The sequence below is a fragment of the Pristis pectinata genome, chromosome 9, assembly GCF_009764475.1.
Source record: "Pristis pectinata isolate sPriPec2 chromosome 9, sPriPec2.1.pri, whole genome shotgun sequence".
NCBI lineage: Eukaryota > Metazoa > Chordata > Chondrichthyes > Rhinopristiformes > Pristidae > Pristis > Pristis pectinata.
This window is the reverse complement of record NC_067413.1, coordinates 57,097,323-57,110,562: the sequence shown is the minus strand read 5'-3', so window position 1 is coordinate 57,110,562 and position 13,240 is coordinate 57,097,323.

The window sequence follows — 13,240 nt, the reverse complement described above, 5'->3', positions numbered from 1 at the left end:
TCTCACCTTTCCATCTGATGGAGGTTTGGCCCTTTGTTTTCCCTCTCGACTGCTTAGAACAGTCCCCATGGATCTCAGGCTTCGGCCTTCTGCAGGTTATTTTTGTGAATTCTGCCATACCAGATGCCAACATGCCTGGCTATCAATGGGAATCGTACAGCACAGAAGCACTATGTCCTTGCTGACCATCAAGTACTCAACTATGCTGATCCCACTTACCAAAGCTGCCCATAGCTTTCTATGCCTTGATAATTCATGTGCTCATCGAGATACTTCTTAAATGTAAGATTTTGCCTCTGACACCTCCTTACGACAGTACATTCTGGATCCCAACAATACTCTGGTTGAAAAAAGTCTTCCTCAGATCCCATCTAAACTTCCTAGCCTTTACCTTAAAACCTGTGCTCTCTGGTTACATATATCTCTGCTGTGGGGAAATGTTTCTTGCTAGTAACTCTGTCTATATCCATAATAATCTTGCATGTCTCATCAAGTCAACTCTCATCTCCTCTTCCCCAGTTTTGCTTCAAAATTGATGTGTTCCATCCCAGGCAACATCCTGGAGAATCTCGTTTGCACTGTCTCGAGTGCAATCACGACCTTCCTACAGTCTGGTGATTCGAACTGTACATAATACTCCAGCTGTGGCCTAACTAATTTTGTATCAAGCTGTACCATGTCCTCCCTGCTCTCGCATTCAGGACCCTGACTAATGGAGGCAAGTGTCCCATATGCCTTATCTACCTATGCTGCCACCTTTAGGGATCCTTGGACTGGCACATGAAAGTCCCTTTATTCCTCAATATTCCCTGGGGCTCTGACATTCATTGTGTATGTCCCAGCCTTATTAGTCCTCCCAAAGTGCACGACCTCACACTCATCAGGATGAAATTCCATCTACCACTGCTCTGCCTATCTCACCAATCCGTCAATATCATTCTGTAGCCTGCAACTACCCTCCTCAGTATCAGCAATATCACCAATTTTCATGTCATCTGCAATAGTCCACCTTTTAAAGAAAATCAAAACAAATGTCTTATTTGGCATCGTCATGAATGTGAGTGGGAACTTTTCAATGTTCAATATTTCCATCAAAATCATACAAGCATTGTAAAAAAATAAATTTGCACCTTTCCTAGAAGTAGACATAAAAGAAAATTTCTGTTCTGATTACAGTGTTTCCTGTACATAATGAACATGGTGAATCTTCTCTTATTGTTTCTGAAATAGTGAGTATTCATGAAATCAAACCAACTTGTTTGGAGCACTTAATTAACCTGGCAGTGTGAGGAAACTTAAACAACCTCATTACAAACACTTTCATTAACCTAGGATATTTCAGTAACCATTGCTGTCTGTGCAAACTTAACTGCACTAAACTGCCTGGCACAATAACACCTGTGGGCCAACAAGTCTGATATCACTTGCACAGATGTTACATCATACGCGTAACTAAATGTTGGGAAAAGGTAGGGCTGACTCTCACTGGGGCTTGGAACATTATTCTTTTCATTTCTAGGATGTGTCCTGCACAAATGGCATGAAGCTCTTTCACTTATATGACCAGCAGACTGTTTGGAAAACAAGCTCCTCAGGATTTATCTGCCAACTACAAATTCATCCCTCCCTCCCCCCTCAATTCCTCCAAATGACCGAGGCTAGTAAGGGTAAAGAAGAATTGATTCATATGAAGGGCTGAATCTCCAGTCTTAGCCAAATAAAGTGCTGTGACCATGCAGCTTTACAAAACTCTAGTTAGGCCACACTTGGAGTTCTGTGTTAAGTTCTGGTCGCCTCATTATAGGAAGGATGTGGAGGCGTTGGAGAGGGTGCAGAGGAGATTTACCAGGATGCTGCCTGGATTAGAGCATATTGAATATGAGGAGAGGCTTAAGGTGCTAGGGCTTTATTCACTGGAAAGGAGGAGGATGAGAGGAGACATGATAGAGGTATATAAAATATTGAGAGGAATAGATAGAGTAGACAGTCAGCGCCTCCTTCCCAGGGCACCAATGCTCAAGACGAGAGGGCATGGCTTTAAGGTTATGGGTGGGAGGTTCAGGGGAGATGTCAGGGGGAGATTTTTCACCCAGAGAGTGGTTGGTGCATGGAATGCACTGCCTGTGGTGGTGGTAGAGGCAGATACATTGGACAGGTTTAGGAGCTTGTTGGATAGGCATATGGAGGAATGTGAGATAGAGGGATATGCGGGAGGAAAGGGTTAGGTAGTGTGAGGGTGGTTTGATGGACGGCACAACATGGTGGGCCGAAGGGCCTGTTTTGTCCTGTATGGTTCTATGGTTCTATGGTTCATCAACATTCTTTTAGTGAGCATTAAAAAGCACAGAAAAAGATCTTACTTGTTAGTTGTCATCTCTCCCAAAGAGTTGATTTCCTTGTGGGGCATGGCTTAAGTGAATTCACTTCTCACTGTGAAGTCATGCAATTAATAAATGTTCTGTGAGAGCCAAGGAAATGAAGGTCAAGAAGTTATTTCATCACGGCTGGTGTTGGGGGGGGGGGGGGTATAACAGCTGGCTCAATTCTATCCATTCCACATCTAGAACATTAAGCAAATGTTGCAGGACAACAATGAAAAGCAGGAACTCCTAGCTGGTTGACACATCCTCAAAACAAGGGAGCTGAAGTTAACAAGACCACCCACTGAACTGCCTCAAGTGAAATTCTGCAACATAGATTAAGCATCAAACATTTGACCTTGCTTGTTTCAAATATTTACTGAAAATCCAAAGGCACAACGGACCTGAAAATTGTTATATCTGCATATTAATGTTGTGTGACTCCATAGCTTAATGGCAACAACATATTTTGACTGCCATTCAGAATAGTATGGGTACTAATCTGAAGAATTTCCAGTGGTGTTACTCACTGAATAGCCATATCTCTGATATCAATTGACTGGAGTGGTTTGACACAAATAGAAATACTAGGAGATAAGAGATGGTCCAGTAATTTCTTGATAATCTCCAGAAGTCTTACCGTCTCATTTAAAAAAAAAGTTAAATCATAATTTCTAGTACTCTTTCAAAAATAATTCTGTTGATTTGATTCATTTTTAGCTGAAATAGATGTTTGGCTTTCCTTTAAGGCTAATATACTACAGTAATTTTGCTTTATTGTTGGGGGTGGGATTCGAACTGGAGAGACTGGGGAAGAGGTGTTTGGTTCTCAAACAGAGAAAGCTTGTAGACAGTATGAGAGGGAGGATAGGCAGGTGATAGAGAAGGGATATGCTCAGACCGAAGGTTTGAGATGTGTCTATTTTAACGCAAGGAGTATTGTGAACAAGGTGGATGAGCTTAGAGCTTGGATAAATACTTGGAGCTACGATGTGTTGGCCATTACAGAGACTTGGATGGCTCAGGGACAGGAATGGTTACTTCCAGTGCTGGGTTTTAGATGTTCCAGAAAGGACAGGGAGGGAGGCAAAAGAGGTGTTGATCAGAGATAGTGTCACGGCTGCAGAAAAGGTAGACGTCATGGAGGGATTGTCTATGGAGTCTGTGGGTGGAGGTTAGGAACAAGAAGGGGTCAATAACTTTACTGGATGTTTTTTTTTTAAATAGGCCACCCAATAGTAACAGGGATATTGAGGAGCAGGTAGGAAAACAGATCCTAGGAAGGTGTGATAATAACAGAGTTGTGATGGGAGATTTTAATTTCCCAAACATCGATTGGTATCTCAATACAGCAAGAGGTTTAGATGAGGTGGAGTTAGTTAAGTGTGTTCAGGAAGAATCCTTGACACAATATGTAGATAGGCCTACAAGAGGAGAGGCCGTGCTTGATTTGGTATTGGGAAATAAACTTGGTCAGGTGTCAGATCTCTCAGTGGGAGAGCATTTTGGAGATAGTGATCATAATTCTATCTCCTTTACAATAGCATTGGAGAGAGATAGGAGCAGACAGACTAGAAAGGAGATTACTTGGAGTAAAGGGAATTATGTGGCTCTCAGGCAGGAAATTGGATGCTTAAATTGGAAACAGATGTTCTCAGGGAAAAGTACGGAAGAAATGTGGCAAATATTCAGGGGATATTTGTGTGGAGTTCCAATGATACAGGGAGGTTATGATAGGGTACAGGAACTGTGGTGTACAAAAGCTGTAATAAATCTAGTCAAAAGGAAAAGAAAAGCTTACTAAAGGTTCAGAGAGCTAGGTAATGTTAGAGATCTTGAAGAGTAGAGTATAAGGCTAACAGAAAGGAACTTAAGAAGGAAATTAGGAGAGCCAGGAGGGGACATGAGAAGGCCTTGGTGGGCAGGATTAAGGAAAACCCCAAGGCATTCTACAAGTGTGTGAAGAGCAAGAGGATAAGACGCAAAAGAATAGGACCTATCAAGTGCAACAGTGGGAATGTGTGTATGGATCTGGAAGAAATAACAGAGGCACTTAATGAATACTTTACATCAGTATTCACTACAGAAAAAGATGTTGGTGATTGTAGTGAGGACTTGCAGCAGGCTGAAAAGCTTCAACATGTAGGTATTAAGAAAGGAGGTGCTGGAACTTTTGGAAAGAATCAAGTCGCTGGGACCAGATGAGATGTAACCCAGGCTACTGTGGGAGGCAAGGGAGGAGATTGCGGAGCCTTTAACGATGATCTTTGCATCATCAATGGAGACAGGAGAGGTTCTGATGGATTGGGGGGTTGTGGATGTTGTTCCCTTATTCAAGAAAGGGAGTAGAAAGAAAGTAGAGTAAGAAAGAAAGCCCAGGATATTATAGACCAGTGAGTCTTCCTTCAGTGGTTGGTAAGCTGATAGAGAAGATCCTGAGAGGCAGGATTTATGAACATTTGGAGAGGCATAATCTGATTAGGAACAGTCAGCATGGCTTTGTCAAGGGCAGGTCCTGCCTTTGAGCCTGTTTGAATTTTTTGAGTATGTGACTAAACACATCGATGAAGGGAGGGCAGTAGATGGATTTCAGCAAGGCATTTGATAAGGTACCTCATGCAAGGCTTATTGAGAAAGTAAGGAGGCATGGGATCCAAGGGGACATTACTTTGTGCATCCAGAACTGGCTGGCCCACAGGAGACAAAGAGTGGTTGTTGAAGGGTCGTATTCTGCATGGAGGTCAGTGACCAGTGGTGTACCTCAGGGATCTGTTCTGGGACCCTTATTCTGATTTTTATAAATGACCTGGACGAGGAAGTGGATGGATGGTTTAGTAGGTTTGGGGATGACACAAAGGTTGGAGGTGTTGTGGATAGTATGGAAGGCTGTCAGAGGTTACGGCGGGACATAGATAAGATGCAAAACTGGGCTGAGAAGTGGCAGATGGAGTTCAACCCAGATAAGTGTGAAGTGGTTCATTTTGGTAGGTCAAATATGATGGCAGAGAGTAGTATTAATGGTAGGACTCTTGGCAGTGTGGAGGATCAGAGGGATCTTGGGGTCCGAGTCCATAGGACGCTCAAAGAAGCAGCACAAGTTGACTCTGGTGTATTGTCCTTCATCAATCGTGGAATTGAAGTTAGGAGCAGAGGGGTATTGTTGCAGCTATATAGGTCCCTGGTCAGACCCTACTTGGAGTACTGTGCTCAGTTCTGGTTGCCTCACTACAAAAAGGATGTGGAAGCTATAGAAGGGGTGCAGAGATTTACAAGGATGCTGCCAGGATTGGGGAGCATGCCTTATGAAAACAGGTTGAGGGAACTCGGCCTTTTCTCTTTGGAGCGACAGAGGTTGAGGGGGGACCTGATAGAGGTGTATAAGATGATGAGAGCCATTGATCATGTGGATAGTCAGAGGCTTTTTCTCAGGGCTGAAGTGGTTGCCACAAGAGGACACAGGTTTAAAGTGCTGGGGAGTAGGTATAGAGGAGATGTCAGGGTTAAGTTTTTTTACTCATAGAGTGGCGAGTGCATGGAACGGACTGCCAGCAACGGTGGTGGAGGTGGATACTATAGGGTCTTTTAAGAGACTGTTGGATAGGTACATGGAGCTGAGTAAAATAGAGGGCTATGGGTAAGCCTAGTAATTTCTAAGGTAGGGACATGTTCAGCACAGCTTTGTGGGCCGAAGGGCCTGAATTGTGCTGTAGGTTTTCTATGTTTATTGATGTCATATTATTCTTTTTTTTCCAGTATGATAACATTTGGCAGGTTATATGGTTTGAAGTGCACTGTGTAATTTTTACAAACACAGGAACTCACTCTGTGATCCTTATCATTTGTCTGGAATATCTTTTCCAGATGCATCCCAACTGGGGACGATGTTCTGTTCTTTATCAAGGGTGTTTTCTGAAATTGAAACAGCATCTGAATAACAGGCTGCTATTTGACTGCTTCATCAAATAATGCATTGGCCTATTCCAGTGGACTGTGTGCTGAGTGTCTGATGAAAGCTTCTCCACAGATTCAATCTTTACTATTTACTTCATTGGAGACAAGTGGCTCCCTGTGTCACACAAAGCTGATAGGATGATGATGACCAGTCCTTTCTGTTCACCTAAGGGGGCTCAGGGCTAATATACCAATCTGCAACTGAGAACTCTGGAAGTTCTCTTCATTCTTACCCACTGCAGAGATCTCTGTTCTTTGTTCACAAGGTCATTGCTGTCAAAATGCCAAGGCAGAATAAGTGGTTTCACAAATGCCTTTAAGCTTTGTTCACATACTTTATTCAATAAAACTTGGCTGAAGAGGTCTATATATCTATCTATTGTAAAGGTTGACCTCTTAGTTAACGTAGACATCAGCTTGGGATTTTGTGGAGAAATGCTAGATTTCTGCATGTAACTGCATGTTTCTTGGTTTAAGTGCCACCAATTTCAAATTTCCACATCTACCAGTACTCAGAAGTTTTGTGCTTATGACAGCTCTTTGCCAGCATTTTCCTGTCTGTGCACTAAAATTGGACTCCACATGGAGTGCAGTAGTGGGAGGAAATTTGCCCAAGTAAGCTTCACCTCCAATTTGTATTCAGCACAGGACCAAATATGCACTTTGAATTATTTCTGCTAAATTAAATTATTATTTTTTTATGTGTTTTTAAATGTCAGAAACATTCAATTATACTCAGGCCTAGAAACTTGGGGCATGCTTACATCAGCACTAATATGCAACCAGAAATTCAACTGATCGAATTACTCTTGTGCATCTGAAGTAACTTCCACTTCAGATACACTTCAAATGGTTTCATTCCTTGTGCATTTAGGGACTGTGGTAAATAATGCATTCTTCCAAGGAATGCCCATCCTTCGGCACTCACAAAACAACCAGATTTTAATTAAATTGCTCCAAACTTGGGGTCAAAATCAGGAAGGTCCCATTATTTACATTAGGATCCCCACCTCATTGCCATTATTCAATTTTCTTCATCTATCCGCTGTTCTCAGCCACTGAATGCCCAACTCCTCAAATATCTCAATTCTCCAGTTACTCCAAGCATCCAAAATCTAGATCAAGGCCACAGTCCACCCACCCCCCACCTCAATATCTGACCCATTTTTCAATTGCATAATATTAAAAACACTGGTATCCATTTAGTCCACCGTGTAAGACTTACTCAATTTTAAATAACTGAAATGGTGTACCATAACCAGATAAATATATGAAAACTTTTGAGTCTAATGGTATCTTTGCATCTTAGAACCCAACAATTTAGGATACTTCCTTAAAATGATACACAGTCGCAATTACGTATAGTGGAAACCCACACAGGAGATAAGCTTGATTAGGGTTATTGTCAGCTCTGTGGAAGGGGGCCACTGCCTAATATGATGCACCAGCAATTATGGAAACTTAATTTGCATGAGATATAATTTGAATTTAAAATGCTAATCTTTTGTGCTGGTTTGGCACATTTTAGTCAAACTGCACTGAAGACAAAAAGCATTCTGAGACAAAGTCTATTTTCATTCAAAGTATCTTTCATTGGAAGCAGGAGGATTACGATGTTCTTTCAGCTCCACAGGCATCTTTCCCCAAGCTCCACATTCTGATAAGAAACCCCACAATCCTTGCCACCTCCTGGGACTTACTTGAGGATGAATGTAAATCATTTTGTTGGACATTTAAGTTTTGGTGCATATTGCATCACTTCTAACCTTGGGCTAATTTCTGCCTTCTGGTTGCTTACCCAATTCATATCAATAGACAACTAAATTTTAAGAATCAGTTAACAAATTGAAAATGAAGTACATCTTTATGTTTTGTTTTTACATACGTTGGATGCATGAGTCCAACCCCAAGGACAGCTGTAGCAATGAATCAAATTCCTGAACATAAATAAACTAAGATATATTTAATGCTGACTGGGCTTCCCTTTCTAGTCTGTTTTATTTTTTATCCTGCAAGAAAGCCATCATTGAGAAAGTTAAACCTGACTCCACAATCATGCAACTTCACATATTTGTTGATGTCTAATGTTTGCATAATTAGGTGAAAATCCTCTGTGTGAAATGCCATTTTAGTTTTATGGGAAAATGTGTGTTAAAATAAGTAAGCCCAATAATGCAGATGTGCACAGAAGAATTCCAGGCATAAACTGGATTGAAAATTGAAAACAGATGCTGCTTAAACTTTTTCAGCTGGAGTAGACAAAAAAATTGTTATATGCTTTTTTTCTTTCTGCAGCTAATTGAAACCAAGAAATCTGAATCAAATCTTTCACTCGCCTTGCCCTCTCCAGAAGGTCAAAATTCTATCCTGCTCGATCATGTGAAGAATTTAATAAATAATACAAGATGTAGAAGCAGAGGTAGACTTTTCATCCCCTTGCATCTGCTCTACCATTCAATGAGACAATGGCTGATACTTTACCTCAGTGCAACATTCCTGTACTAAATCCAGAAGTCTTGATTCCCTTAATATCTTAAAATATATCAATCCTTATGCTGAATGCATTCAGCTAATAAACCTCCACAATTTTTGGGTCATGAATTCCAAAGATTTACACCCTCGGGTGAAGCAATTTCTTCACATCTTTGTTCTCAGTGGCTGACCCTTCATTCTAAGGCTTGAGAGCCCTAGTTCTAGACACCTCTGCCAGGAAAACATCATCCCTCTTGTGAAGCCCCATCAGAATTCTGTATGTTTCAATGAGATCATATTTTATTCATATAAATTTTGGAAAGTATCAGCCACATCTGCTTATTCTCCTCTGATATGACAAACCTACCATCCCAGAAATCAATCAGGTGAACTTTAGCTGCACTCCCACCACAGCCAGCAAAGCCTCCTCCAGTTAAGGAGACCAGACCTGCACACAACATTCCAAATACAGTCGCAACAGCCCTCCTATAACTTCAGAGTGACAATAAAGGCCAACAAATTGTTTGGTGTAGAATAGTGAGTACCCATTTAGCATGGCTCTAAAATAGATTGAGCTCCCACAAACAGTTGCTGATGTTATGCATCCTATTGGATTGCCTTCTGCTAGGAATGAGGAAAATAAAAAGCAGGCCTGTTTTTATGTTGTATTTTTCACAGCCTCTAGATATCAATCTACAGCAACCAATAAAGCACCTTAAGATATTTTACAGCCAATGAAGCATTGTTGGACAAAGATGTTGATTTGAATTGTGTTTATTACTCTCAGCCCTCAGAACCAACCTCTCATAGAGCACTACAGCACAGAAAACAGGCCATTTGGCCCTTCTAGTCTGTGCTGAAACTTTATTCAGCTAGTCCCATTGACCTGCACCTAGTCCATAACCCTCCAAACCTCTCATATCCATGTATCCATCCAATTTATTCTTAAAATTAGTGAGCCCACATTTACCATGTCAGATGGCAGCTCGTTCCACACTTCCACCAGTGAGTGAAAAAGCTCCCTCTAATGTTCCCCCTAAATCTTTCCCCATTCACCCTAAAGCCATGTCCTCTCATACTTATCTCACCTAATCTAGGTGGAAAGAGCCTACTCGTATTTACTGTCTATACCCCTCAATTTTGTAAACTTCTATCAAATCTCCCCTCTTTCTTCTGTGCTCCAAGGAATAAGGCCCTAACCTGTTCAATCTTTCCCTGTAACTCAATTCCTGAAGACCTGCAACATTCTAGTAAATCTTTTGTGCACTCTTTCAATCCTACTGATGTCCTTCCTATAGTTAGGTGACTAGAACTGCACACAATACTCCAAATTTGGCCTCACCAATGTCTTATACAACCTCACCATAACATCCCAACTCCTATACTCAGTACTTTGATTTATGAATGCCAGGATGCCAAAAGCCTTTTTTACAACCCTGTCTACCTGTGATGCCGCTTTCAGGGAATTATATATCTGAACTCCCAGATCCCTTTGTTCCTCCGCACTCCTCAGTGCCCTGCCATGTACTGTGTATGTCCTACCTTGATTTGTCCTTCCAAAATGCAACACCTCATACCTGTCTGCATTAAATTCCATCTGCCACTTTCTGGCCCATTTTTCCAGTTGGTCCAGATCCCTCTGCAAGCTTTGAAAGTCTTCCTCACTGTCCGCAACACCTCCAATCTTAGTGTCATCAGCAAACTGGCTGATCCAATTTACCACATCTTGATGATTGATATAGACAACAATGGCCCCAGCACAGATCCCTGAGGCACACCACTAGTCACTGGCCTCCAGTTTGTGAAACAATCATCCACTACCACTCTCTTCTCCCACACAGAGAATTTGGAATTCAGTTTACAACCTCTTCATGGATACCTAGTGTCTGAACCTTCTCAAGTAACCTCCCATGTGAGACCTTGTAAAAGGCCTTCCTAAAGTCCATGTAGACAACATCCATAGCCTTTCCTTCATCTGCTTTCCTGGTAACCTCAAAAAACTACAAGATTCATTAAACACGATCTAACACACACGAAGCCATGCTGACTATCCTTAATCAGCCCTTAGCTGTCCAAGTACCTGTATACCCAATCTCTCGGAACACCTTCCAATAATTTACTTACTACTGATGTCACGCTCACTGGCCTGTAATTACCTAGTTTACTTTTAGAGCCTCTTTTAAGCAATGTGAGCTACTCTCCAGTCCTCCGGCGCAACACCTGTGGTGTCCTTTTAAATATATCTGCCAGGACCCTGCAATTTCTACACTAGTCTCTCTCAAGGTCTGAGGAAATATTGATATTGGCTTATTATTGTCACTTGTACTGAAGTACAGTGAAAAACTTGTCTTACAAACTGATCATAGAGGTCAATTCATTACACAGTGCAGTTACATTGAGTCAGTACAGAGTGCATTGATGTAGTACAGGTAAAGACAATAACAGTACAGAGTAGAGTGTCACAGCTACAGAGAAAGTGCAGTGCAATAAGGTGCAAGGTCACAACAAGGTAGATCATGAGGTCATAGTCCATCTCATTGTATAAGGGAACCATTCAATAGTCTTATCACAGTGGGGTAGAAGCTGTCCAAGTCTGGTAGTACGTGCCCTCAGGCTCCTGTATCTTCTACCCGATGGAAGAGGTGAGAAGAGAGAATGATCTGGGTGGGGGTGGGGTCTTTGATTATGCTGGCTGCTTCACCAAGACAACGAGAGGTAAGGACAGAGTCCAAGGAGGGGAGGCTGGCGACCGTGATACACTGGGCTGTGTCCACAATTCATGTCAGGCCCAGGAGATTTATCTACCTTTATTTGCTGTAAGGCAGCAAGCATTTCCTCCTCTTTAATCTCTATGCGCTCCATAACACTACTGCTTGTTACCCTTCCTTCCATATCCACTATGCCAGTTTCCTGAGTAAATACCGATGCAAAAAACCGTTTAAGATCTTCGCCATCTCCTGAGGCTCCACACATAGCCCACCACTCTGATCTTCTAGGGGACAAATTTTGTCCCTTACTATCCTTTTACTCATAATATACTTGTAGAAACCCTTCGGGTTTACCTTCACATTATCTGCCAGAGCAACCTCATGTTTTCTTTATGCTTTCCTGATTTCCTTCTTTAGTATTTTCTTACATTTTCTATACTCTTCAAGTACCTCATTTGTTCCTAGTTGCCTATACCTGCTATACACCTCTTTTTCTTAACCAGATTGCCGATCTGTCTTGAAAACCAAGGTTCCCTGTCTGTTAGCTTTGCTTTTAATCTTGGCAGGAACATGCAAACTCTGCACTCCCAAAATTTCACCTTTGATGGCCTTCCACTTACTGAACACTTACTCTCCTCATAACTAAATTCACCCAGTCCTGGCAATAGCCTTGTAAATCTTTATACCCTTTTAAATATTCTCCTGCCTGTGTTCAGGGTAGTTGTGTCCTTAACTTGTTCAGAAAGCATCATTCTGGAAATTCCTATACACAACTTTCAGAAAGTATGGTACTGTGAAGTGTGCAAATGAAAGTTGGCTTGACCTGCTGTGGACCAATACAGTTGATGCTCTGTTCCTCCCCAAGCATTATCCAGTTAGAAATGTTGGGAGCATCCGTCCACAGGCTGCCTAGGACATGGCTTAGAAGTGCATGTTCTGCCCTGGGACCACACCATCCAAATACTCCTTTTGGGCCAGTGTGGTACACAGGGTTTCTCTTTCTTTTCTGCCCCTCTCATTCTGCTGTGTGGAGGCAGCATGGATCAAAGGTAAGCAAACATTTTAAAAAATACTTGTCATTTCTTTATATTGAAGTGAAGTTACATTAAAGCTTTACCATCTGAGTACACACACCTTCTTGCAGGAATCCAGTAGGTGATCCAGAACAGAGACTCAGGGGGATTTTTAAACCTTTGCAGTCCACTTAAAGCTAATTACACCATCTCAGCTACTGCTCATAGTTATTGCTTGCAGGAACATTGCATCGCTCAGGCAAGAGGACTCAGGAATAACAAAAATAAATACAATGTCATTTGTTCAGGTATCTCTAAGCAAACTGACAACAGGTCACTGTAGGCCTTGGAGCAGAACATACCTCTGGGCTCTCAGTTACATGGCTATCATTTAAACCCTTTAGTACGTGTAGATGGTCCTTTGAGTTTAATGGATGCTGTAACCATTTGTTCCTTCTTACTGATATATATTAGCTTGTGTTCTTTTATAGAACAGGTATAATGTCATTGGTGGTTGGGAGTTTGACTAATCCTGGATTGTACGTTTATGTTTAATGTATGGTTGCTTCATTGTTGCTGATAAGGTGGTTGAGTGGGTGGATGGATGTTACAGAATGCGATCCAGTGGATGGTTGGTGAGTTTATCACTAAAAGGTTTACGTTGAGGTAAAAACTGAAAATACTGGAAACACTCAGCATCTGTGGAAAGAAACATTTTAGCTGTGGGACCCTTCAT